This window comes from Odocoileus virginianus, chromosome 30 (assembly GCF_023699985.2).
Source record: "Odocoileus virginianus isolate 20LAN1187 ecotype Illinois chromosome 30, Ovbor_1.2, whole genome shotgun sequence".
NCBI classification, from domain to species: Eukaryota; Metazoa; Chordata; class Mammalia; order Artiodactyla; family Cervidae; genus Odocoileus; species Odocoileus virginianus.
In genome coordinates, this window is record NC_069703.1 from 10,958,231 (window position 1) to 10,986,121 (window position 27,891).

Genomic DNA, 27,891 nt, shown 5'->3' on the forward strand with positions numbered 1-27,891 from the left:
CTGTGGCTTAGCCATGGCCTTCTATCCATCAATGCATGTATGTGGTGCTGTCTCTAAGTGTTTTATGTGTTTTTGTATTTACTTTTTCCTGCTAAGTGTTTAAGATGGATAGGGTAGCATGGAGGGTAAAGAGAAAAGACTATACAGTTCTTTCATATGTGATGTACAATGAAGGGAAACAATTTTCTTATATCCCATATTCACTTCCAAATATCTGGTTGTCATTTCTGTTACTTTTCTTTTTCCATTATTGTTTGTGGAATGAGGGTTCTCTTCCCTTACAGATCAGTTTCAATTCTTTGATTTCTTTGAAAGTGGTTGGAGTCATGGTGACTAAAAACCATAGAATCATAGTCCTTGAAGTGAGATAAGATAATAGAGATAATCTACTCTAGTCCTTCCATCTCATACACAAATAAACAGAAATTTACAAGAACACTTTAAAACACCGAATACAAAGGACAGAAGCACCCATCACCACTCAAATTTTATGCAGAATATTGACTTTTGGAAAAGAAAGTTTTACAAAGAATCAAATAGAGGGACTTCCCTGGTGGTCCTGTGGTTAAGACTGGGAGCTCCCAATGCAGAGGCATGGGTTCCAACCTTGGTTGGGGAGCTAAGAACCCACACGGCATGGCCTAAAAATAAATAAATCAAGTAGAACTTTTAGAAATTACAGAGTTAACCTTGAAATTTAATTTAATGGATGCACAAAATTGTAGTTTATACCCAATTGAAGGGAAAATGTAAACTAGAAGACACAGCTGAAGAAGTTATTCAAAATGTAGCATAGAAAGATGATGATATGCAAGATATGAAAGGCTAAAAATGAGGACTGAAGAAGATCTAATATATATCAACTCAGAGTTTCAGGACCTGGAAATTTCCTTAAATGCCTAGAATCAACAAGTACCCTAGCTTTTGGTGAGAGGCTCTATGTGCATGTTGGGAGCGGGGTGCATTTTTCAGCTCTGCCTTAGCCTTCACCTCCCTTACACAGAATCTTAAGGTCATTGAGAGGTGAGAGCTTAGAGCCTTTTCAAGTCTTTCCTGGCAGTGGACAGAGCCTTGGGCATGAGCACAATCCATACATGCATGTGGCCTTCTTGATTCAGAAGCTTCAAAAAGACCCTCTGTATATCTCATTCCCAGTTTTTAATTTTTCGGTTAGTCTAATGTTTTCACCCAACTGGTATCCATCACCTCAGGCAGCTGCAAAGTTAAGTAACTGTCTGTAATTTTTTTTGAAAAATGCCTATGGGGAAAAAAATTTTCACGCTGAATGAACTCTGAGTTAAGTCAAATAAATCACCCAGCAAGTGGAATTTTCCAGGGAAAATTCCTATCCAACAGACAGGCCATACAATAATTCTCTGGGGATGAAGTTTTGAAAGAGCTCCAGCCCCTTTCTGCTCCTTCCCTTGGCTCTCAGGCTGCTGTTCTTCACCCTGAATGCAGGCTGTTGGTTTTCAAGAATATCATAAAGCAGGAGAGCATGAGATGGGGCTAGGGAAAGCTAAAAATGCCACAGAGGGACTTCCCTGTTGGTCCAGTGGTTAAGAAACCATGCTTCAAATGCAGGGAGAATGGGTTTGATTCCTGATTAGGGAACTAGGATCTTACCTGCTGAGTGGTGTGGCCAAAAAATTAAAAAAAAAATTTTTTTTTGTAAAGACACAAAACTCATTTCTTTTACTGAGATTGAGCTGTTTTTCCTCCTCTCCTTTTTCCTCCTCCTTCTCTTTGACAAACACCCCCCAGATTGTTGCAAGTCTTTGGGTAACTTCCAGAGTTCTGAAAAATTTGATTCTGACCATTTGGCCAGTTTATTACTGCTTCTGTGAAAGAGAGAATTTCCTGAGATCCTTGCTCCACGATTTTGCTCATGTCACCTGGATAGGGAGTTTGAATTGGCATATTTTGTATGTATGGAAGCCATTTGACTGAAACAGCATGGTGTTCTTTTAAAAATTCAGCTTATGAAATCGATGAAGAGGAATAACCACTTAATAAATCTCTATGGAAAAACATATTTTCCCACCATCTCCTTCTCTTTCCTAAACTTGCTTTAGTGCTAGAGACTATAAAAATGGAATGAATAAATAAATGAATTAATAAAATTTGTGACTCACACAGTGCAGGGACTGTACAGTCCAGTACAGGAACCTAAACATAATAGGACTCAAAGAATGGTGCTGAACCAAAATAGATTAGCTCAAAATAGGCAAAACTGACCTGCTGTCTATGATATCTTATCCTATTAATAACATTAAATATTTAGTTTTATATTTAGGTTTCCCACTTCTTTTAGTTTTTATGGGATATATCTTAGTTTGGGTAAAAATATAGGCTTAACAGTAAATTCTTTCCGTTAAAAATAGAAGGAGAAAAGAAGGAGGAGACAGGAAAGTATTCTTGTTAGCTGCCAAGATTGTGGCACAGACAAATTTTGCAAGCATTCTGACAAACACCTAGCAGAAATAGACTTATTTTCCATCAGAAATTTCATAACTAGCTCAATTGAATGACATTAGGTAAAAAACCTGTTTGGAAATAATCTGAAAACATTCTTTTGTCTCATATCTTTCTTAATCTGTTATAATGAATGAATCATAATATTTTAAGAGGATAAGAGCTGTTTATAATGAGTCCTAAGATGAAACGACTAAAAAGCTTTAGTAATATGATTATGAAACAACATAATATGATAGGGTGAGATAATGAGTCATTTCCTGTTTTAAAAAATTACAGAAATACTAAGTGGTTTTTTATTTTGCTTTACTTTTTTTAGAGAAGATGTGAAAGTTAAATAGACTCTAGTTATGTTTTCACACACAAACACACCTGTGCACAAATATTGACTAAATTTTGTTAAAATGTAATAAAAATGGTATAAAAACCATTTTATCTCTTTACTTCTCTTTGACTCTCCTTAATTAATAATGGATATAAAAGTAGGCCTTCAATTATTATTTTAAAAAAGATTATTGCTGTTCAGTCACTCAGTCGTGTCTGACTGTTTGTGACCCCATGGACTGAAAGGAGTACGTCAACACTGTATATTGTCACCCTGCTTATTTAGCTTATATGCAGTGGAGTACACCATGTGAAATGCCAGGCTGTATGCAACACAAGCTGGAATCAAGATTGTTGGGAGAAATATCAATAACCTCAGATATGCAGATGATACCACCCTTATGGCAGAAAGCAAAGAAGAAATAAAGAGCCTCTTGAAAGTGAAAGAGGAGAGTGAAAAACCTGGCTTAAAACTCACTCAACATCAAAAAAACTAAGATCATGGCATCTGGTCCCATCACTTCATGGCAAACAGATGGGGAAACAGTGGAAACAGTGAGAGACTATTTTTTTGGGCTCCAAAATCACTGCAGATGGTGACTACAGCCATGAAATTAAAAGATGCTTGCTCCTTGGAAGAAAAGCTATGACCAACCTAGACAGCATATTAAAAAGCAGAGACATTACTTTGCCAACAAAGGTCCATCCAGTCAAAGCTATGGTTTTTCCAGTAGTCATGTATGGATGTGAGAGTTGGACTGTAACAAAAGCTGAGTGCCAAAGAATTGATGCTTTTGAACTGGAGTGTTGGAGAAGACTCTTGAGAGTCCCTTGGACAACAAGGAGATCCAACCAGTCAACTAAAGGAAATCAGGTCTGAATATTCATTGGAAGGACTGATGCTGAAGCTGAAGCTCCAATACTTTGGTCACCTGATGGGAAGAACTGACTCATCGGAAAAGACCCTGATGCTGGGAAAGATTGAAGGCTGGAGGAGAAGGGGATGACAGAAGATGAGATGGTTGGATGGCATCACTGATTTGATGGATATGAGTTTGAGCAAGTTCCGGGAGTTGGTGATGGACAGGGAAGCCTGGTGTACTATACAGTCCATGGGGTCGCAAAGAGTTGGACATGACTGAGCAACTTAACTGAACTGGACTGCAGCATGCTAGGCTTACCTATCCTTCAACAAAGATAGTCCACATCTTTAAAAATTATTTCATCTGTATTAATACTTAAAATCATCTAAGAAAAAGTAACATCCTCAGTTCTTGCAACATTAAGTCTTATGACTTCCAAATTTGAAAAAAAAAAAAAAAAAACAACACTCAAAAATAGGAAGTTTCTTCAAGACATCAGACCCAGTCTCCTTAGAATGGCTTTGTCACAGAAAAAGAGTGATTATTCTAGTTAAAAAGAGAAAAGAGGGGGAAGGGAGTTTAATATGATTAGAGATTTAATATGATTGATTAGATACTGATTTTAAAAAGCTATAAAAGATATTTTGAGAATAAAGGGGGGAATTTTAATATGAATTGAATATCATTAAGATATTTTATTCATTTTCTTAGGTATGTTAATGATATTGTTTTGGAGGACAATCTTCTTTATTCTAGGTAAATGCTGAAGTTTTTAGGGCTGAAGTCTACAATCTAAAAAGATTCAGAAAAATATATATATAGCACTAGGGTAAACCATAATGGAAAAGAATGTTAAAAAATGTATGTATAACTGGGTCATTTTGCTGTATAGCAGAAATTATTGTAACTCAACCTTGTAAATCAACTAAGTGCATGCATGCGTGCTAAGTCACTGCAGTTGTGTCTGATTCTTTATGACACTATGGATCATAGCCCATTCCAATAAAAAAGAAAATGTACATATATATGTATATACATACACAGCAGTCATCCAGATAGGAGTGAAAAAATCCGATTTTAATCGTGAAATGTGGTGAATGGAAATGCATTCTCCAGATCCCTCTATAAGGACACACTTGTTGCCCTCACTCCTGGAAGAGCTCCCAACAGAGTGCCCCATCTATAAATAACAGCCCTTCAGAGACTGCTGCTACTACGTACAGGCCCTTGGCCCAAGGCCCGACCCTCCTAGAGTAGCCAGTTGCCAACAATGATTAAGGTGGAAGTAGGAAGGCCTGGTCACCTTGGACCAGTGAAGGGTGATTATGATGAGTCCATTCTAGCTTCAGAGGTCCAGCGAGAGTCCAACACGGTTGTCAGTTCTACCTTACAGCTTGATTTCTCCCTCTGCCTGGTTGTGTTGTTCCCCATGCCCACCCCCTCACCTCCCATTCCACACATAGATGTTGATCCTAAGGGCACAACCTAGTGAACATCTGACTGTTAAACTCCGTCTTAAATTAGAAGAAGACCATTCAAATTTTCTTCTAGGAGAACTGAATCTGCAACACAACATGGGTATCAGACAAACTCCAAATGAAGAACATTTTTTTTTTAAGTTCTGTTTTTGTTAAAAAAGCCCATGTCATCAAAGTCAAAAAAGGCTGTGTAAATGTTCTGGATTAAAACAGATTGTCATTAAAACATGACAATTTTAATGAGATATGTGATGCTGGCATGCATCTTGTACTGGAGGAAAATAAAAAGCCAGAAAGAACACTGCTAGATCAATTAACAAAACTAGAATATGGATTATAGATTAGATTTAAAAAAGGATTGCCTCAAAACTATTACACATAGAATAGATAAACAACAAGGTCCTACTGTATAGCACAGAGAACTATATTCAATACCCTGTGATAAACTATAATGGAAAATATATAAGAAAGAATGCATATATATGTCTAACTGAATCACTTTGCTCTATACCAGAAACTAACACATTATAAATCAACTATGTGTGTGTGTACGCTCAGTCACCCAGTCGAGTCCGATTCTTTGCTCCCCCCTGAACTACAGACCACCAGACTCCTCTGTCCATGGAATTTTCCAGGCAAGAATACTGGAGCAGGTTGCCATTTCTTTCTCCAGGGGATCTTCCCAACCCAGGGATCGAACCTGTATCTCTTGCACCTCCTGCGTTGGCAGGTGTATTCTTTACCATTGTGCCAAAAATACAGCATCAATTTTAAATTTACTGTAATTGGTAAATGTACAGTGGTTATGTAGGAGAATGTCCTTGTTCTTAAGAAATAGGCACTGAAAAATATGGGGGGAAGGGGACGTAATGTATGCAACTTCCTTTCAAGCTATTCAGAAAAACAACATATACACATACATAGAGTATAGTAAAAGCAAATGGGGCAGGGAAGGGCCAGTGGTTAGGTTAGGACTCTGTGTTCTCACTGCCCAGGGCTGTGGTTGATCCTTTGTTGGGGAACTAAAACCCCAGAGCCCAAGCAGAGCGACCAAAAAAAAAAAAAAAAAGGCAAATGGACCAAAAGTTTAAAAGTTAGTAAATCTAGGTAAAGGGAATATGAGAAGGTTCTTTTTATTTTTCTTGCAACTTTGTATGCTTGAAATTAATTTCAAATAAGAAATTATACATAATTACAGATCAACCAGCTACAGCAAAACGTTATGCAACTAACTTAGGTTACAAGCATATGGTTTGTTTTCCGTCCTATTCTTTCAACTCTGAATGTTAAAATTTTTCATAATGAAAATTGACAAAGGAAATACAGGCCAAGATGTTCACTATGGCTTACCTCTTTAAGGCTTGCAAGATTATGCTTTTATTTCAGGTGGCTGTCGTGAGTTTTCTGGTCACTCTATCTGTGATTAATTTAGAGAACACGGATTAGCATACCAATTAGACACAAATTTTCCCCCTCTGTAAAGCAGAACTCTGTAAATCATTAATTATTTACATCCTCACTCTAAGAAACCCTATCAGTAAACTCTGAGTACCAAAACTTTGTCTTTTTAAATTTTCTACTATACCCTTACTTGCTAGATAAGTTCCTAGAACATGGACTATGCTCAGTGAATATTGGTTAAGGTAACAACTGAGGAAGATCTAAAATAAATATAATTTTGGTGCGTGCTTGCTAAGTCGCATCAGTCATGTCCGACTCTGCGACTGTGTGGACTATAGCCCACCAGTCTCCTCTGTCCATGGGATTCTCCAGGCAAGAATACTGGATTAGGTTGCCATTCCCTTCTCCAGGGGATTTTCCCAATCCAGGGATTGAACCCCCAGCTCTTACGTCTCCTGAATTGGCAGGAGGGTTCTTCAAAACTAGCGCCACCTGGGAATTTCGGTATAGATGAATAATTCTACTTACTACACGTCTGCTCCTATCATTATAGCCAAAAAAAGAAACTCGTTTTACTGTTTTTGCTTACTTTTTCTTTCTTACTGTAAATTGAGAGAATCGGAATTCTGTGATTATTTCAACAGCCAAGTAGTTAATCTGGGTGAAGCTAAACTGAGAAGTAGTTTGAGGTAGTGCTTCTGGGTTCCTGGAGGGGGCAGCAAAGAGCCTTTTGAATGCAAACCTGTTAGGGCGCTCAGGTACAGGGTGACCTTGAGGAAAAAAGGACAATGCAACTAAGGGCTTAGGAGAAGAGGACCCACCACCACACAATTTCGAGCTAACTTGAAGCTAGGAAAACCAATGCTCCACTAGATGAGGAGGAACGAAGTCAGGAGGCTATATGAAGCCAACACATCAAAGCATGTAGCTTGTTTATTAACAAATAGTCAATACTCCACAAGACAAGAAATGAATAAAGATGCAGGAGACTGAAAAGCCAGGAATCAGAATCCAGAAATCAGGACTGGAGCAAGATCCAAGAGGAAGCTAAACAGATGTGGGAAAAGGGCACAGCAGCCGGGGGGGATTCATTTTGTCCTATTTGGATGTTTCCCCACCTGGGCCTGGGGGGAAGTGTTAACCATGAGACAAACGCTTTCTCATGATCGCCACTTCCTTGCAGACCACTGGGGCTGATGGTGCTGGCGGTTAACAGGGGCTAAAGTGTCCCCCAGAGGCATACACTGCTGTTGTCTCAGGGCACGCTTTATATTCTGCTCTTCTAGCCTTACTGTTCCTACTTCCAGTTTAGAAACAGAGAATGTCAAGCGGAGTATCACTAAGAGACTTCAATTTTTCATCTTTAGCTTCCTGTCTAGCACCCTCCTTCTCATTTTCAAATCTAAAAAGCTGCTTGCTCCCTAGGTAACTTTTATCCAAAATAATTTGTTTAAATTTGTAATTAGTTATTTTACATGGAGTAACCTAAAAATGGCAACCCACTCCAGTATTCTTGCCCGGAGAATCCCATGCACAGAGGAGTCTGGCGAGCTACAGTCCATGGGGTTGCAAGAGTTGGACACAACTTAGCAACTAAAACCACCAACCTAAAATTATCCTTTTAAATGAGATCAGCAAATTATCTAAAGTGTTTTCAAAGTGATATCTTATCATACTGCTCAAAAAGGACCATACTCCTCAACTTCTTGACATACTGAGGTGGAACACTGGAGATAAAATCAGTAAGTACAAGTGGTCTTAATACAGAGGTACACTGTCAGACACGATTTATTATATTTAGACATCTTGAAAAATATGATTTATGGTGGGGCTTTATTTCAGGTTTTCTCTGCTTGTCATTATCTTTTGTGTATTTTACAATCATGAAAGTTTTTATGAAAGTTATAGACAACTTTTCATAATGCAAATAATCTCCTCCAGAGAAATACAAATGAATTGTGTCTAGTGAAATGCAATCGATTATTGTCCTATAAATATTGACCAGTTTTGCAATTGTTTATAAATCCATTTCAACAGTCCTAATAGTCTATACTATACATGTGTGAGACTTTGAATTCTCCTTTTAACCCATTGTAATGTACATGGAACAACAGACTGGTTCCAAATAGGAAAAGGAGTACATCAAGGCTGTATATTGTCACCCTGCTTATTTAACTTATATGCAGAGTACATCATGAGAAACGCTGGGCTGGAAGAAGCACTAGCTGGAATCAAGATTGCTGGGAGAAATATCAATAACCTCAGTTATGCAGATGACACCACCCTTATGGCAGAAAGTGAAGATGAACTAAAAAGCCTCTTGATGAAAGTGAAAGAGGAGAGTGAAAGAGTTGGCTTAAAGCTCAACATTCAGAAAACTAAGATCATAGCATCTGGTCCCATCACTTCATGGCAAATAGATGGGGAGACAGTGGAAACAGTGTCAGACTTTATTTTTTTGGGCTCCAAGATCACTGCAGATGGTGATTGCAGCCATGAAATTAAAAGACACTTACTCCTTGGAAGGAAAGTTATGACCAACCTAGATAACATTTTTAAAAGCAGAGACATTACTTTGCCAACAAAGGTCTGTCTGGTCAAGGCTATGGTTTTTCCAGTGGTCATGTATGGATGTGAGAGTTGGACTGTGAAGAAAGCTGAGCACCGAAAAATTGATGCTATTGAACTGTGGTGTTGGAGATGACTCTTGAGAGTCCCTTGGACTGCAAGGAGATTCAACCAGTCCATCCTAAAGGAGATCAGTCCTGGGTGTTCATTGGAAGAACTGATGCTGAAGCTGAAACTCCAGTACTTTGGCCACCCGATGTGAAGAGTTGACTCATTAGAAAAGATCCTGATGCTGGGAGGGATTGGGGGCAGGAGGGGAAGGGGACAACAGAAGATGAGATGGCTGGATGGCATCACCGACTCGATGGACATGGGTATGAGTAAACTCCAGGAGTTGGTGGTGGACAGGGAGGCCTGGCGTGCTGCAATTCTTGGGGCCACAAAGAGTTGGACACGACTGAGCGACTGAACTGAACTGAACTGAATGTCTTAACTGATTGTATCATTAAATAATGAGTTAAGTAAAAGTCTTTGAAACAGGTTAACTTTATATCTGTATGTGAGTCACGATTTACCTGTTTTTTTAAAAAAAAAGTCAGGTCTTTTAATAGGTCTTTATTCCAACAATATCAGTCTAACCTTGGGAGGACAAATGACAGTAGGAAGAGGGAGGTAGGGATGTGGTAAGGTGTTTTATTTTATTTTATTTTTTGGTAAAGTGTTTTAAAGAGTGTCTATAAAGTTTCTTTCTGGCCATGAATTTCCAAAAATCTAAATTTACCTTCCACTCCTAGGGTAATGATACCACTAAACATTAGGACAGAGGGACACATTTAGAGGAAGGAAACATTAGGACTCATTTAGAGGAAGGGGTGAGGTGGGGTCGAGGGCTTGGTTGAAGTCTAATACCAGGCAAGCAGGGAAGGGCTGAAGGAGAGAAAATCCTGATACCACCACTTTTGTACTGCTGAAGCAAATTCTTCCTAAATTTAGGGATCTCAGATTCTTTTCCCTTCACCCTTCATTCCTATCTGCTCTCTTTAAGAACAGTATGTTAAAGTCAGGCCCTTGATATGACTGTTGGAAGCTTAGTACAATTGTTTTACACAGCCAGGACATTAATACAGCATTCAAATATGTACAGCTTTCGTTTTATGAGGCCTCTTAATCCCTTCAGCCACTACTCAGAGAAAGGGAACCAAGCCAATGTTCTAGCCACCCCCAAACTTAAAAATAATTGGCTAGACATGGCACTTTCCCTGGTCAGCACTGCAGCTGGAGAACACAGGATGCCTTCCTCATCCTGAAGACACACCATTTGCCTCACCAAAGCAGGATGAAGCGAAGTCCCAGTGGCCACCCAAGAAATTTCAGTTCTATGAGATCAGCCCAGAGACCTGCCCTGCCCTGCCCTATTCCCTGAGATAAGTAAACCCTTCCAGGTGTTTATGTAGAGTTGACTTTTCCTTCTACATCCCCTTCTCCAGTCTTCCCTGCCTGTCTTCTTCCTGTCTTGTTACCCTGGGTAAACTACCTTCTTCCCTACCGGTCCCTCCTCACCATGTGCTTTGATGAAATCCAGAAACAATCAGAATCCTGTCTGGGCCACATTTTATGGTGGGTAGGAAGGAAAGCCCTGGGGTCAGGCAGACCTTTGCTTCTAACTGCAGCTTCACTTTGGAGGCAGGAGATAGATGGGCTCCAGGCTAGGCATTTACAACTACCCTACATTTTACAATTCCGAGCAAGGAGGCAGGTGGGCTCTGGGCTAGATATTTACTTCCATCTTGGAATGCAAATAACAGCTGGACTTTGCCTCCTATGGACACTTTAAGATAATGGTTATGGCAGGGACAGAGAGAGGCTAAACCCTGTAAGGATAAAAGATCAAGACATCACGTATTTCCCATTCTTGGGCCAAGGGAGACACTGTACATGTGTAGAAAGTCTCCTTAGGGGTCAAAAAGAGGTGGCACCACCTCAGCGTAGGTGATGCCAAGGTCCCCCCATAGGCCCCTGGGCTGGAATCCACCTTGGAAAAAACTTGTACATGCATGTTGGGGAGGGTCCTAGGACAGATAGAGGGTGGGGGAAGACAGATAATTGGCCAAAAGTAAACAAAGACCCAGAACTGCCCTACGTAAGTGATTTGACCACCTCTTTACTACACTCCTCCTCATCGGCCAGGATGCTCACACCCTTTCTCTCCAGGTGTGTCTCTGTCTTGCTTCTGTCTTAATGAAACAAATGATTTCTCTGTGTCCTCTCCCACCTGGTGTGCTGTATTTCTAAAAATAAACTTTGTACCTGTTTCTACAGTTTTTGCCTCCTTGAGAAATGCACTTTTCAATGGGGGCAAGAGCCAGGGGAATTTTGCTTCTAGCCTCTAGCCCCTGGTGAACTAGGGGCTGGGATTCCTGATTTTCATCCCAGGTCCAGTTCCTAGGCAGAGAGCTAAGATCTGGATTCTCGCTACCACCCACTGCTATCTCTCTGCCTCTCACCTGTGTGGCCTTGGGAAGTCAGTCAAAAACTCTAAGCAGCAATTTCTCCATCTGTAAAAGTAGGGATAACATAATAATAATATCTATTGATTCAGAGAGCTGTGAGAAGGAAACTTCGTAATGGAGTGAAGCTCTGTGTCAGACACACAGCCATCTATTACTTCTGTCTCCAGTCTTCTCTCTGTCTCCAGTCTTCTCTCTGTTAACAGTGCACGTCTATTTCCTATTTTGTATTTGTAGGTACTACTTCACGTTTCCCCCCTCAATCCAACATAGATACTGATGAGGTTCTACTGCTAGCTCCAAATAATGGCACTGTGGCATATGCAATAGTTTAAGCTGAAGGAGTATGAGGAACAACAGGTGCAAGAAGGATTTCTGACCCTCCCCTGAGTCAGGACATGAGATCCTCAAGTGAAATGTGCCCTCCTTATGCCCTAAGGAAAGGAACATCTTTATCTCCAAAGAAGGAAGGATGCTGAGTGGAAGCTGAATAAACAGCCTTGCTAAGTTTCCCCCAACTTACCACTCTTAGTTCACATTCATTTTGTCCTATCACATTCCTCGATGACTCTTCATTTTTCATCAAACCTCGTATGCTTAAAAACACTCAAACTTAACTATTTTCTCAGGTCTTCATTTCCTTATGAAGGCTCTTATGTCATGTGAAACTTATATTTAAAAATCTGAAAAAAAAATATGAATGCTTTCCTCCTATTAACCTGTGTTTTTTATAGGTGCTCCAGCTGAGAATCTAGAAGAAGAGGAAGAAAGATGTTTTTCTTTTTTTCCTTCTCTATATCAGCAAATTAATAACAGTGGTCACATGTACCATATTTTTTTATTACAAACATCTACTTCTGCTTCATTGACTAGCTAAAGCCTTTGATTGTGAGGATCACAACAAACTGTGGAAAATTATTACAGAGATGGGAATACCAGACCCCCTGACCTGCCCCACCTTGAGAAATCTGTATGTAGGCCAAGAAGCAACAGTTAGAGCCAGATATGGAACAACAGACTGGTTCCAAATCGGGAAAGGAGTACGTCAAGGCTGTATACTGTCACCCTGCTTATCTAACTTATATGCAGAGTACATCATGTGAAATGCCAGGCTGGATGAAGCACAGGCTGGAATCAAGATTGCCAGAAGAAATATCAATAACCTCAGATACGCAGATGATACCACCCTTATGGCAGAAAGCGAAGAGGAACTAAAGAGCCTCTTGTTGAAAATGAAAGAGAGTGAAAAAGCTGGCTTACAGCTCAACATTCGAAAAACGAAGATCACAGCATCTGGTCCCATCACTTCATGCCAGATAGATGGGGAAACAATGGAAACAGCAATGGACTTTATTTATGGGGGGGCTTCAAAATCACTGCTGATGGTGACTGCAGCCATGAACTTAAAAGATACTTGCTCCTTGGAAGAAAAGTTATGACCAACCTAGATAGCATATTAAAAAGCAAAGACATTACTTTGCCAACAAAGGTCCATCTAGTCAAAGCTATGGTTTTTCCAGTAGTCATGTATGGATGTGAGAGTTGGGCCATAAAGAAAGCTGAGTGCTGAAGAATTGATGCTTTCAAACTGTGGTGTCGGAGAAGACTCTTGAGAGTCCCTTGGACTACAGGGAGATCAAACCAGTCCATCCTAAAGGAAATTAGTCCTGAGTATTCATTGGAAGGACTGATGCTGAAGCTGAAACTCCAATACTTTGGCCACCTGATGAAGAACTGACTCATTCGAAAAGACTCTGATGCTGGGAAAGTTTGAAGGCAGGAGAAGGGGATGACAAAGGATGAGGTGGTTGGATGGCATCACTGACTCAATGGACATGAGTTTGAGCAAGCTCTGGGTGTTGGAGATGGACAGGGAAGGCTGGTGTGCTGCAGTCCATGGGGTCGCAAAGAGTCAGACATGACTGAAACACTGAACTGAACTGAACTAAATTTTAGTTTCTTCATCTGTGATCTGGGGAGAAATACCATCAGCAAACCACTCTAGGGTTGTTGTAAGAATTACACAAGATAATGTATATAAGTGCCTAGCACAGTGCCTGGATCATAGTAAGAGCTCAGGAAATATGCAATATCATTTTTATATCTTACTTTATTAATGCTTTCTTATTAGGATGTACTATGAAGTAATTCACATAACTAACATATGGTTTTGTGGAAAGGTAGCAAATTCTTGGGCTTCCAGCTAGTTTAATGATCACTGGTTCTAATCAGAGAGCTCATTTGATGATATTATTTGTAATTAGTTTAGATAACATTCTGGATTTGTGCTTCATCCTGAAAGAAAACATTAGTTGAAAGATATCATGGGAGCAACAAAATAATGGTTTCCTGCTGGGACAGTAAAGCTACATTACACTCATTCCTTCCTTTCCAAAGGGAAACATTTTGATCCTGTGATAATATTCTATTTAAAGGAGTTTATTTATTTTATGTCAAATGATTTATGTAGATTGAGTTCATTTCTTGTGATAAAGATGGGAATGAAGTAAACTGAGCTTCTTGCTGAAATCTCTGACTTGCTGTGATCCAACTGGTTAGAAAACACATCAATTGTCTGGCTAAGCAAAAATAAAAAAAGCCCCATGAAAAAGAAAAAAATGAGCTTTTCCAAAGAAATCCTGTTTGGGCGCTCTCTTAAGTTTGATGAATGAGTTATTTACTGGCTGCTTGAGAAGTGTAAAAAGGGAGAAGTTGTCTTTTTTAGAAAATTAATGAAGTGTACTCAGTACAAATTCCATTTGACAATGTTTGAAAATAGACCTAGTTTTTAACAAATCAAGCTTTTGTTTAATTAAGACTTAAATAAATGAGTGTGCATATTTTTATAATCTAATAGAAAGTTAAAATGAAGAGATACTCTTCACAGTCATCTCCTCTACCCCCTCCTGTGTTCTGGGGGATAGAATACATTTGTAAGGAGATATGAAAATACACTTTTAAATAGTGTTTGGTATATTATGATCCCTCCTAAGAGATAAACAGTGTTAAGCATGTACTGAAGTTCCTCCTTCCCTATTCAATCTCTTAGAAATGAAAAAGCAAACCAAGGAGAAATGCCTCCTTATACTATTCCAGAGCAAGGCACCTCTCCCAAACAAGGAAGAATTTAGTCATTTTATTATCTTCAAAGTTTTCCATATTCCTGTTTGTTCAATGTAAAAAACTGAATTAAATATACCTTTTGTATCTGAGTGTGTTGATAATGATAGAATTACCCTAGAGGAGAATGGTCTTATTTTGAATAGTTAATGAAATGAAAGCCCGTATGGGACAGAATGACAACCAAATAGCAGAATCACATTTAGTATTATCTATACATTTGAGTAATACAATAAACAATTTCTATAGACTTAGTATTTCCCATAAAGTAACCAAACAATTGATTTGACTAAACTCATTTCCTGAACTTGCTGGTGGTTTGGAATTGGGAGAAAAATCATCAGTTCTTCTAAAGGGTAAGCTATGTTTTTAGATATTACTTTCCCAAGTGAATTTTTTCCTGATCTCCACAAGTCTATCCCCCAACCTAAATCAGGGTCCCTGCTCTACACTCTTCCTTTAGAATTTTTATATATTTGAATGTTTGATGAATCTCTCTCCTCCCCCAGACGGTTGTTTCGCGTCCCTTCACACTCCCAGATACTTCCTTCATACCCGCTTTGCTCCCCAGGTGGCGCTGGTGGTAAAGAATCCACCTGCCGATCCAGGACACACAAGAGACGCGGGTTTGATCCCTGGGTCGGGACGATCCCCTGGAGTAGGAAAATGGCCACCCACCCCGTATTCTTGCCTGAAAAACTCCATGGGCAGAGGAACCTGGAGGGCTATAGAGTCGAACATAATTGAGCGCACATGCACAAATATTTATTGGCTGGCAGTAAAACTATTCAGTGGGGTTTAAAAAAAAATTTATTTACTTGGCTGCCTTGGGTCTTACGTGTAGCACTTGGGATATTTTGTTGCAGTATGCGGGCTCAGTAGTTGTGCCACACTGGTTTAGCTGCCCTGCGGCATGTGGAATCTTAGTTTCCCAATCAGGGATGGAACCCACCCCCCATGCATTTCGAGGTGGATTCTTAACCACTGGGCCACCAAGGTAGTCCCATATTTGGTGAGTTTTGAGAAAAGGCATTCACGGTCATGGGCATCTTGGCAACAACTAATACTTATATTTGCCTGAAAGGCAAAGGTGAGTTTGAGAAGGAAATTTCAGCTCTTAATTACCATCAAATCCATTAGTTCTTGTTCTCAGGTCCTCTTTCTTTTTAAAGGTGTTAAAAGAGTGATGAATCTCACTTCTTAGAGATGTTTTAAATCTGTCCAGCCACTCCATTAGATCAGGGTTTTTGAATGAAAACAAGTCCCACTTACAGAGAAAGGTGATGAGATTTTTCTCTAAACTATTATCAGGAGCAAATTACATACAATAATGTATGGCTTATAATTAAGAACAGTCTACCTAACTACATTCAAAAGGAAGCAAATGAAGCATAGCTAATTAAATGACACCGTTTAACACATCACAGTAATACTGTAACATCTCCTGAGTACTTGTTACATGTACTACAACACTAAGCAACTGCATTTTCACATTTCATTCTCACAACAACCCTGTGAGGTACTACTGTTATCTCTATGAGGCTAAGGGAGGTTGGGCAATTAGCAAAAGTGGTGAAGTGCCGGGAGCCAGCCGAGATCCCACCCATGACAAGGTCGTGAGGAGGAGACCTGACAAGCAAGGCAGATCAGGACCTCAGGGATTTTGAAAAGCTGCCCCGGCGCTCGCCTTAAAGATGATCTCTGTCTTCTGATGCTTGCTATATTAGACTACTCCCTAATTTCTGTGACACGGATAGAAGGCCTTCCCCGACCTCTCTCCAAACAGAATCAACTTAGAACTTTAATCAATATGTCCCCCGGACGGCGGTATGCTATAAGATTATCCAGGATGAAAGGAGTGTTTCAATTTAGACCCCTTTGCTGGCATTCTAGCCTGCTTGGCAGATGTGTACTAATGCACATGACTGCTCACAACACCTTAATCATAAACAGCATAAAGAACCTGATCACACAAAAGGCCCTAATAGGCACAGAGTCCTTCGGGGGTGAGGAAGCCCTATTAGAGAACATAAAAATATTATTCTAAAAGTGGTTATAGTTAAAGATTTAGAAAAATAAGAGTTTAGAATTGTTAATTTTAACCAGGAATGCTAAACAGGGGCTGCCTCACTGGAGCTGCAGTCTTTGTGTGGTAAACCTTTTAGATAAATTTAACTGATAACTTCTGCAAAAGGACTGACCTTTGTGTCCATTAAAGAATAGATTATGGAAAACAGCTTTGCATTCACCTAGGTCATAAAATGTCAATAGGCCCCAAGGCCAGAAGATAATGTACAAGACCCTCATAAACAAAAAGGCATGCAGAAAACACCCTGGTTTCGTGAAGAACAAGCTGATGTAATGTTAAACTATCTTCCCCTTAGAAATGTACTAATTTAGGGTATAAAAGCCACGGTAAAAAATAAAGCACTGCCAGACTCTGCCAGACCCTGCTGCATCCCCCGTCTGGTCACTCACTCTCTCTCTCTTTCTCTCTCTTTCCCTCGCAGACTTGGCCCTATCAAGGCTGGTCTCACGTCTCTCTCTCATCCTGAGGGTATCCCCTGGATCCTGCCGAGGCTGGACCCCGGCAGTGAAGCCCAGACAAGACTTCTGGGTCTGACTTCGGGGACTTCCTTCTTAATCCTTGTACACGTGCTTTCTGTAGTAACCATCTGTGTGTTTATATCCCTTGCTAAATGCTGACAAAGTCTCAAGGGTAAGGTGATAAAGATAAAGATAAAGCTTTACTCCTATATGTCTCTCAAATACAGAACAGAGAGTGCAGGAAACATAGTAGGTACTCAATGAAAGTTTAGTGAATGAAGGAGGAAGTGCTTTCTCCATCCTCAAAACTATGGTATGTGGAGTATAGTTTTAGTGTTAGACATAGTTAACTATATCGTGTGTATGAATAAAATATACAAATTAAACAAATATTTATGCAATAAAATAAATAATATAGATGTATCTTTCTATTTTATTAAATTAATAATCCATATTTTATGTTGAAGCATATGACATTGCCATTTTATAGGTCAAAAATCGTCAAGGACAAATAACAGCCCTTTCAAATAGTACAACCTCATTAAAAAAAAATCCGTGTCAACTCTTTAGTTACACAATAAGCGGAATGCTCCATGACCATATGTTTCCCACTGAAATAGAGGTTTATCATTAACTGCCGAAGAGAAAGATTTATGAAAATTAAGGATGTTATAAGTGTTTTCTACTAGGTCTAATGATCTAATTTCACATACAAATTATATTTCGTGCCCTTAGGTCTGAATGGAAATTCAACCCAGCACATATTATTAGACTTGACTTGGATTCTCTCTTTTCTGGGCTGCCAGGTTGAACAGTCCATGCAAAAGTCCTTCTTCATAAAGCCCTCTCCTTTTAATATTAACTCTGCCTTTATCCCAAGCCCTGATGCACCCCCTAGTGTTTCTCAAACACTTCAGTAATTATTCTGTTTATAACAATGACTTTTTGTTGATTGTTGGGGCCTGTTATATGCAACTGTATGAAGCATTTAAAAATGGAGGAACTGTACTGAAGGGGGGCAGAATATGCCACCCTCAAATATGCCACTTTGGCATATTGATTATTCTGAGTTACAGTTATGTGAGAAACAGCTGGCACAAGAAGGATACTCTGACCCTTCTTTGTCCCCAAAGCAGGAAATAACCCTCCTATGTGAAAGGTACCCTCCCTGTATCAGGAGGGTAGAAAGCATCTTTATCCCCAGAAATAGGGAATTTGGGGCCAAGAAGACTGTAGAAACAAAACTTGCTACTTCTTCACTAATTCACTACTCCAAATCCAAACTTCTTTGTCCTATCGATTCTTCACAAATTTATTCTTCATCTAAAAGGTATACAAGCTGCCTGCCTTGGTTACTGCTTTGAATTTCATATTATATGGACTCCCGTATACATGAAATTAGTTTTTCTCTTGTTAATCAGTTTTATTTAATTATTACACCAGCCAAACAACTTTGGAAATAAGAAGGGAAGTTTTCTACCTCTCTAACACCCAGATGATTTGGTTATTATACTAAATGACGGCCTGGGTGACCATGGACAGTTTTTAAATTTAACTTTTTTTTTTGTTTCTTGCATAAGAAGAAATGCAAAAGTAGAGCTTCAGAGAGTAACCCTTGAGGCCTTTTAAAGAACACAGGATAAGCTTTGCTTCTTCATGATTCCTGAGAGAAGATTACGACCTCTTTTTATTTAACTCTTTATATGCTAAACTTCATTAAACAAATTACTTTCTTGAATGTTGTCATCTAGTGGTTGCGTTCTTGCCAGCAATACCAGTAAGGTCTCTCATTTTTGGTGTTCTAAAAAAGTCCTCCTAAACCACTGAGGGGTCTGAATTCTTTTTCTACTCTACTTCCGTCTTCAATTTAAACACCACAACTCAGTGAGTGAAGGTTGCTCAGTTGTGTCTGACTCTTTGTGACCCCATGGACTATACAGTCCATGGAATTCTCCAGGCCAGAATAATGGAGTGGGTAGCCTTTTCTTTCTCCAGGGGATCTTCCCAACCCAGGGATTGAACCCAGGTCTCCCGCATTGCAGGTGGATTCTTTACTAGCTGAGCTACCAGGGAAGCCCCAGGAATACTGGAGTGGGTAGCCTATCCCTTCTCCAGAGGATCTTCCTGACCCAGGAATCGAACCAGGGTCTCCTGCATTGCAGGCAGATTCTTTACCAGCTGAGCTACCAGGGAAGCCCAGGCTGAAGGAAGGACTGCATAATTCCTAGCAAAAAGCGTGTGCCTGATTCATGTTTACTTTTTTTCTACTGACACTATTTTCTTCAACAATGAAGAGCATTTTTCATCTTATTTGAGTATCATGGAATAATCAGAACATACTATGATAATTGATGAATATGAAAACATAGAATCTGAATAAAAAACTTGTTTCACCGAATATTTATTAGGTATCCACTGTATGTGTAAGGACCCCATTATATATATCACATTGAACAATGACTTAATAAGCAGAGGTTGGAAAAGGGTAAGAGGTGAGACTGGAGAGCTCAAAGGAACCTAGCCCATCAGGTTTATTTAAGACTAAAGGAAAAAAAAAAAGACCAAAGGAAACTGAGTTCCAGGAAGTTTGCTCAGCCTCAAGTCACAAAACAAGCTAGAGACAGAGCTGGGATTAAAGTCTGGGGTGACAGACAATTTCAAAATAGCAAGTTTAATAATGCTATGCAGCCACAGATTTGGGGGAATGTTTAGAAATTGTCCAGTTTAAGAGGATGCTGTGTTATTTATCTGCATTTAGCTAGTTTTGCTTTTTTCTATCTTTAAAATTTTAATACTATCAGTTTTTATTGTGGTCTTGGCTTTTACTACTTTCATTAGAAGATTTGTGAGGCAGTAGGAGTGGGGGAAGGAAGGGTTGGGAATTTGGGATTAGTAGATGCAAACTACTACACATAGGACGAATAAACACAAGGTCTTACTTGTTCTATGGCACAGGGAACTGTATTCAATATGTTGTGATAAAACATGGTGGAAAAGAGTATGAAAAAGAATATATATATATATGTATAACTGAGTCACTGTGCTGTACAGAGAAATTAAACACAATGTTGGTAGTCAACTATACTTCAGTACATTTTTAAAAAGACGTCTCATGAGGCAGAAACCTTTGCTCAGGTTAACGTCACCAAAGAAACTGGATGAATTAGAATGGAAGAGCCTCCACCAGACTGAAGGGTTTAACTTTCAGATCTTCAGGTTAAAGACCTGAAGAAAAAAAAAATAGATGGGAATTTTCAATATTATAAAGCTTTAAAATTATACAAATAATGGATTATTAGAAAGTTTGGGGAAAAAGAAAGGATATATCAACTGAAGGGGTCCAGCATGTGCCACTGTGGCATAAAAATTATCTTGAGCAGAAGGCATGTGAGGTCCCAAAAGAACTCAGTTGTCATAAACCTCCTCCCCAGGAGCAGCCAGGAAAGGTTGACTCTTAACCTCCATGGAGGAGAAGTCTCCACAACAGATCCAAACAAACAATATCACAAAAACTATCCTGTTGCCCATCTACCCTCCTAAAGGCTCATTTATGTTTCTCAAAAGTCATTTGTTTTCCCATAAGTGCCCTTTCTCCACCTCCTCCTTCCTTTTCTAGATATTTAAGAAGTCACTTGTATTCCTGTAAGTATCCTTCTTTCTCTTCCCTTCCCTTTAAGATGGTGTACCAGCCCCCAATTCCAGCCATCCTTTTGAGTGACATTTTTCTGTGAAGCCCATCATTTGTCATTTATTAGTTTAATTCATAAGCCTTCAGAAACGGAATTTTTTTTTCATTTATTTTTATTAGTTGGAGGCTAATTACTTCACAATATTGCAGTGGGTTTTGTCATACACTGACCAGAAACTGAATTTAAGAGGGTAGAGGAAAAGTTTTTCTTCCCTGATAAATCATCAGTTCACTATTAGCTTAACACATCTGTTTTCAATTTTGTGTATTTTCTTCAATTTTTTCATCTCCATTTACTTTTTACATAATTACAGTCATTGTCAGTATTATAATATGAGCACTCATCCATGATGCAACATATTCCTCCAAATTATCATTATTGCCTAATGACTTAAACATTTCACCGAAATAATATATAAGAAGCTTAACTAGCTTTATTTTCTTAATGATTGGAGTATAATTGCTTTACAATGTTGTGTTAGTTTCTGCTGAATAACAACATGAATCAGATATATATATATATATATATAAATATACACACACACATACATATAATCCCCTCCCTCCCACCCACCCCTTAAGCAGCTTCCTACTGCTGGATATTTAGATTGCTTTTAATTTTTTTAAATTGTAAACAATTCACAAAAAAAGTCTTTGAGCACAGACTTTTCTTATTTCAGATTACTTTTGTGAGTTAGCTTCAACTGCTGTAGCCTTTGAGAGGGGAATGTTGGGTTAAATAACTGTCTCTCAGGGAGATGACAGTTAGTGGTAAAGGAACACAGAAAAGGTATGGCATTCTTTATAAACTAAAGAACTTAAATTTTAGGTAAAATCATAAATAATATCTGTGAAAAAACTTAAAAATCATTCAGTGTCTGGAAGAAGTGCCAACATGATGAGTATTATACAAAAAGAGGAATTACTCGAACTAGGTAATTTGAGATGCCTGTTGGCTTTTTCACAAAACAAAACATACTAGTGGCTTAATTTAGCAACAAGTTGGTGGAAGCTTGGGCAAATGAGTTTGTTTGAAGGAAGGATGGCCAACCTAAGAGAGTAACTGATGGTCAAAGTTCTATTATCAAATTTTCATTTGGTTTTCATTTGGAGGAAAATAAACTATTGACAAAGAGCAACTGGTCCACAGTTATCCGACTCCCCAGGGTTAGCCCAACCTTGTCTCCTACATACCTCCCTTCATGAGACATGCTCCTGCATTAGATACAATTCCTCTAACAGGCAGTTGATAATGAGATTTCACAAACTCAGCAGCAACAAAGAAATGTTTGTACTGAAGAACCACAAGCTATTCATCTCAAAAAGGAGAAAACCAAGCCACATTACAACTCAATTTGGAACTTTTCTCCTACCATGTAATCCAAAGAGGGCAAAATCAGTTTTCACCTCAGAGCACCATTTCCTCCTACTCAATTTCACTACAGTGAGCTTTCCACTAATGATGTTAGACATTTCTGAGTCATAACTGCATTTATGAGCTGTAATTTTCTGGGTAAAACATGATGAAATGACTGAAAGTTCTTCATTGTGCCTTCCCAACTCTCCCATCCCACCCCAGCAAACTTGTCCTGTTCTCTCAGAGTTTCAGATTTAATCACAGCTGTTACACTCTTCCTAAACACTTTTGACAGGACCAAAAATTTTCACAAAGAGCGTTTCATAAGCTATCAGGAGTCCTTTTCCTTTTTCTTTTTTGCCAGCTGGTAGTTAGTCCAAATACTGCTTTGTAAATAAATCATCTGCAGTCATCCTCATCAGGTCAGCTGCAAACGTGTCAGTGTGAGGAAAACAAGAAAGCACTTACCAGTTAATTTTCTGTGAGGAGAGAAGCTTTTGTGATGTCTGGGTGTAACTTCCCTGCTCCAGAATGAAATGGAGGGTGGTTTTCAGAACAGCTACGTTGGACAATTTCCCCAGCCGCCTCATTCGGCTTTTATCTGGCTTTTGAAATGACACTGTAGAGGAGAATGATGTAGGGTTTCACTTGAATGTGGTTTTCCCCTTCCTCCTCTACCCTCCATAAAAATTCATCATGTATTCCAGGAGAAAAGTAAGCAGCGAACACACTGCACAGATTAATTCTTCTGCCCAGCATGTACACGTGTGTATCAGAGGTTTGTTCCCTGAAAGGAGATCATTGCTGTCGGCTGCAGCGCCTCAGGCTGGAAATCAGTGATGGGGGAGGCACCAATCCCTCCTTTGTTTGGATGGGCTTTTGCTTATGAAAAGTCAATTTAAAGTTCATGCCAACGTTGGCATGAAAAGAACCATAGAATCTCTAAGCAGAGCTCTTCAAATGTACCCAGGACTCATTAGGAAAGAGATTTTTATTTCCTGGGTTTCAGTGGGAGGAATCAGAATCACACAATAGTTAAGTATGAATTAATATTTTAGTTTTTTTATTTCTTTATTGAGGTGGGTTGAGATAGAATTTTCCAGGCTTTTGGGAAGTTAAGATCTAATTCTTATCTCTCATTTCATCTGTGTACCCGAAGCAGGACTCAGAGAATAAATGTGGAGGCTGATACTTCACATTAGGAAGCCAGCCTTGATGCAATTAGCGTCTCCATCTGTAGAGCTAACTCGATTTTCTTAAGTTCAAACATCAGCTTGTCCATGTGAACGTTACTAGGTTTTAAAACGTTAGCCAAGCTAATTGAACACTGTGAGGTGTGAGAGGCCAGAAAACACAATTTCTATCTGATTGCTGTGAGTTGTGAGGGCTTAGCAGAATGGGTCACCCTGAAAGGTGCCTTGTTGAAGACTAAGAATTATTTTGAGATTTTTATTTTAAGAAACTTCAAGCTCAGGAAAAGCTCCGAAAACTGAGTAGAAGTTACCCATTTGTGAGGGAAATCTTACATTTGTAAAGGAAATTTACATTAGAAAGGGGGCCGGTATCAGGAAGACAGTGATTCCTCTTTTTAATTTGAGATTTAACTTCTGGACCCAGCCACCTCAGTTTACCAAACAATTCCTGTTTTCACCAGCCCATGAACTGCCTTCCCCCACCTTTAAGCCGCAGACTCCATCCTTTTCCTTAGTTCAGGATGGAATATTCAATCTTCTTTTAAGTGGGGTTTCTGTATGTACATAATTAAAAAATTTCCCCCTGTTAACCTCTTTTATTTGCAGTGGCAGATTTAGCCAAGTGTATTGAAAGGTTGAAGAAAAATTATTTCCCCCCCTCTACAAGATAAAGTCCAAAAAATCGAAAACAAAATTATCCTCTGTTGGGGGTGGGGGGGTTGGTGAGAGTGGGGTGGGTGCAGACTGGGATAACACTGGGGGATGTAGTGGGTATGATTTCTCAAACTACAAATATCCCTCCGCCCCCTAGGTATGTACACTCTCCCATGTTTGCCCCCAGTCCTTGATTCCAGAGAAATATCACTATTAATAATCTTGGCATATTACTTGTCAATGTTATCTGAGTCATTGAAGGAGGTGATACCTGATGGAGGTGAGATCCACTCACTAATTCCTACCCCTTGGCATCAGCTATATTCGTACTTACTGAGTTATTTGTTGTCTTCTATAATCACACAAAAGCACAATTTCATCCATAAAAGACACTTTTATAGAAGAAGCTTTTTCAGGAAGTTTTGGTTACTTTAAGCGGCTTTAGATTTATTTTCTAGTAGTGGAGTGTGAAGTATCAGGTAGCAAAAAAGACAAAAGAAATGACATTTCACAAGCATTTACTGTGCTCCAGGCACAGTAATCACACTGAAACCCAGGAAAGGATCAGCCTTTTTAGTTTTCTGTTTTAGTTACCACCTAAAACAACAAAGTTGTGACAGATGCTTACTTAGCTTTGAAATTGGTCCCCCCAAATCAAGGATAGTAAATAAAATCTCTCTCCTAATCAGCCCTATACTGTATGCGCTGTGTCTGAGGATCTCCGCTTCAAAGTCCTAAGGCTTGCCTTATACTTGATCTTTTATTCAAAAGTAGTTAAAACTGAAGTGCTCAGGTATACTAGACATTAACTTACCTGCTTGGTTAAGCTGCTGAGGCAGGTCATTGAGGATCCGCTAAGAGAGCCTCTCCTGTGAGTTGCAGAGTTGGAGTTCAGTCCTAGGCATTCTGATTCCAAAAGCCAAGCTCTTAATGTAACTGGGAAGGGTTAATTTTTGGCTCCCTGTGGGAACTGTTTCTCTGACTTTAACCCTGTTTTTGCCGTTTCTGTTATTATAATCATACATAACGGCCTGCCTCAGAGAGCCCTGCCCCCTCTGCCTGGCCCTTAAATTAAAGTGCCTTTGTTTAGCTCACTGGGAGATAATCTGACCCGGCCCACCAAAGAAAGACTGTAAGTAAAAGAAACTAACATTTCCCCCTGCCTGAGGCTTGCCATTCTAGGAGATAATTGCAAGAATCAAATGGTCTTTTCACTTTGTTTCCTGACCTCCCCCCATCTCTGATCCATAACAGAACCTGGCATCCAGACCCCAAAAAGATAGTTATTTTGAGACATCAGTCAGCCATTTTCTCAGTCATCCTCAGCACTTCGTCCCTCGGACTCATTGGCCTCTGGTCAGTGAGGAGAGCGAGCTTGGACTTGGTAACATTAAGACACTTAGCTCTATAAGAAGAGATGTTTCCAGAATCAAGTGACTAGGAGGAAGGGGCAGGAATAACTTCTGCCAAATAAAAGACTTTCAGGACAGTTCCAGCATTTTCTAAATCAGTGCAAGTTCTCTGAAGCCTGCTGTGGTCAGGGTTTCAAGGGGTCTTTCTAGAGGGGTGGGTGTGTATAAGCAGGTCTAAAGGGCCAGCTGGGATCAGAGGGTAGATACACGGTGCCTCTATTATACTGTTTTTGGGGAATGGGATCATTCTTTAAAAATAGTTTTTCCTCCACCGATACTTGAAATTTCACTCTTAGAAAATCAGTCTTTTGAAGAGAGTACCTTTTAAAAGAGGCACTTTGTATTAAGTGAGCTTCTAGTGGTTAGAATGGACTGGGTGCTTTTAAGATGACTGTCCCTTCTCCTTACTCCAACCCCTCCAGAAAAAATTGGGGTCAGTAATTTGGTCTCCACAGAGGATGAGATGGTTGGATGGCATCGCCAACTCAATGGACATAAGTTTGAGTAGATTCTGGGAGTTGGTGATGGACAGGGAGGCCTGGCATGCTGCAGTCCACGGGGTCGCAAAGAGTCAGACACAACTGAGTGACTGAACTGAACTGAACTGAACTTGGTCTCCCATATCTTGAGATGATCAAGAATATCTTTATTCTTTTCCTTTCTTGTGTGATGATAAAATAGCAAATTTACCTCAAAGACCTAAATACTCTGATGATATAAATTTCAGAAATAGACATTTGAGAGAACCCAATAGGTCACATTAGTTTTTGTTACTGATCATTTCTAATATTTTTGTTGTTGTTTGTTAACAGAAAAAAAAAAAAATTGGTCCAGAACATAACCACTGGAAAAGAGACAGTATGATACAGATGGACATTTTCTTTTAAAAGAAACTATCTGTGAAAAAGGCAAAAACCTCACTTCTTTTGAGTTTCTTCCTCTTGTCATACAGGGAGATGACTATCTCCTTGTGTAAATGCCCTTCTTAGGCCTGTTTCTTTGGGGTAGGCAGAGTCAGAGATTATACCTGGAGGCCTTTATTGGGTTAACAGTGAGCTTTTCCTTGGGACTTAAGCAGCAGACTCAGTTCTTTGGGAGGTCACAGCGAGGGGCCATGCCCACAAGTGGCCATACAGGACCGCTTCCATACACTTAAACCAGACAGTTCTTAACAGTCACAGAAGACAAAGCCAGCTTCAAATTCTTGCTTTAAATTTTATATGGCCCCTGCAGGAACCTAGCCTGAGGATACTTAGTAAATCTGTCAAAGGAATTAAAATATAGCTTTTTAATTAAGATACACAAAGCTCCAATTACCTGTGGAAATGAGGGGAACAACTTCTATTGTTGTCTTCTACTTGAAAAAAACCTCTTTTAATACGCCAAATACCAGCTCAAATGAAATCTACATACTGAGACTTAGTATGCTGTTCTTAACTACCTATCTCAGAGGCTCAGGGCCTGAAACCTTTGGGGGGCCAACACTCACCCCTCAGAAGATGCCCATGCAGTGCAGCAGCAAGGAGTCGGGTGGGCCAAGGCTTCCAGGCTCCGTGCTCTGAATCTTTGAGGTAAATAATTTCTCTGAGAGAACTGGCCGCAGCTACCCAGTCTTGGAAGAAATATTTCTTCTTTTTGTAACCAAGGGAGGTAAATAATCTTTTAACTCATTGCCCTACGAAGAAAAAAGGAAGTGATGGCCAGTAGTTAAATAAATCTGGTGTATATCACTTAGTTCGCAGGCATCTGGGTGACACCATCCTTGGCCCTGACTCAAGAGAAAGGAGGGCTCTGGGAGTTCAGGCCACTCCCAACTATTTACTGTAATTACGCTTCTTTTCTCGTTAAACTGCAGATTATGGATGTGATGTAAGTGTATCTGGATTTTTCTAAAATGTCACATTTGGGGAAAGGAAAAGATCAGAAAATAAACTGTATTTTCTCAACCTCTGTAACTGATTCAATCACTACTTGCATTTTTATTAGGAATTTCATAGCCTGTGGGCCAACTGCAGCTGCGGACCTATTTTGTTTGCGTCGCAATGTTTTTCTAGAGTTTGAATTAATTTCCGTCATTTCAAAATCAGGGGATATTACAAAGACATCAGATTGTCAGCTCCTCATGAAAAAAAAGTGCCAGAGCTGGGTAACTATGGGCCTGTGTCCCACAAGGATACAGTTGGGGAAGGTTGAATAGGAGCTGCTCCTAGTGTCACCTGCCACTTCCAGCCGGGCATTTCTCTTCATTTTGATACCTTCCTCCCCTGCCTTCTCACTCACTGACCATGTTCATGCGGCCCTTCT

The 27,891-nt window shown here is 39.6% G+C and overlaps 1 protein-coding gene across 4 annotated transcripts in view; it reads right to left on the bottom strand.

Moving 5' to 3' along the window:
- CMKLR2 (chemerin chemokine-like receptor 2) overlaps positions 1-27,163 on the bottom strand; it is a 52,956-nt gene extending 25,793 nt beyond the window's left edge. The window contains exons 1-3 of one of the 4 annotated variants that reach the window (XM_070458524.1): positions 27,077-27,163; positions 22,797-22,947; positions 6,491-6,557 (exon numbers count right to left, since the gene is read on the bottom strand). The gene's annotated coding sequence lies outside the window, so the exon portion shown is untranslated. Of the gene's footprint in view, positions 1-6,490; positions 6,558-22,796; positions 22,973-24,989; positions 25,076-27,076 lie in introns of those variants that run through there. The other 3 variants (XM_070458526.1, XM_070458523.1, XM_070458525.1) reach the window with 3 other exon arrangements.
- Positions 27,164-27,891: the final 728 nt, after the last annotated feature.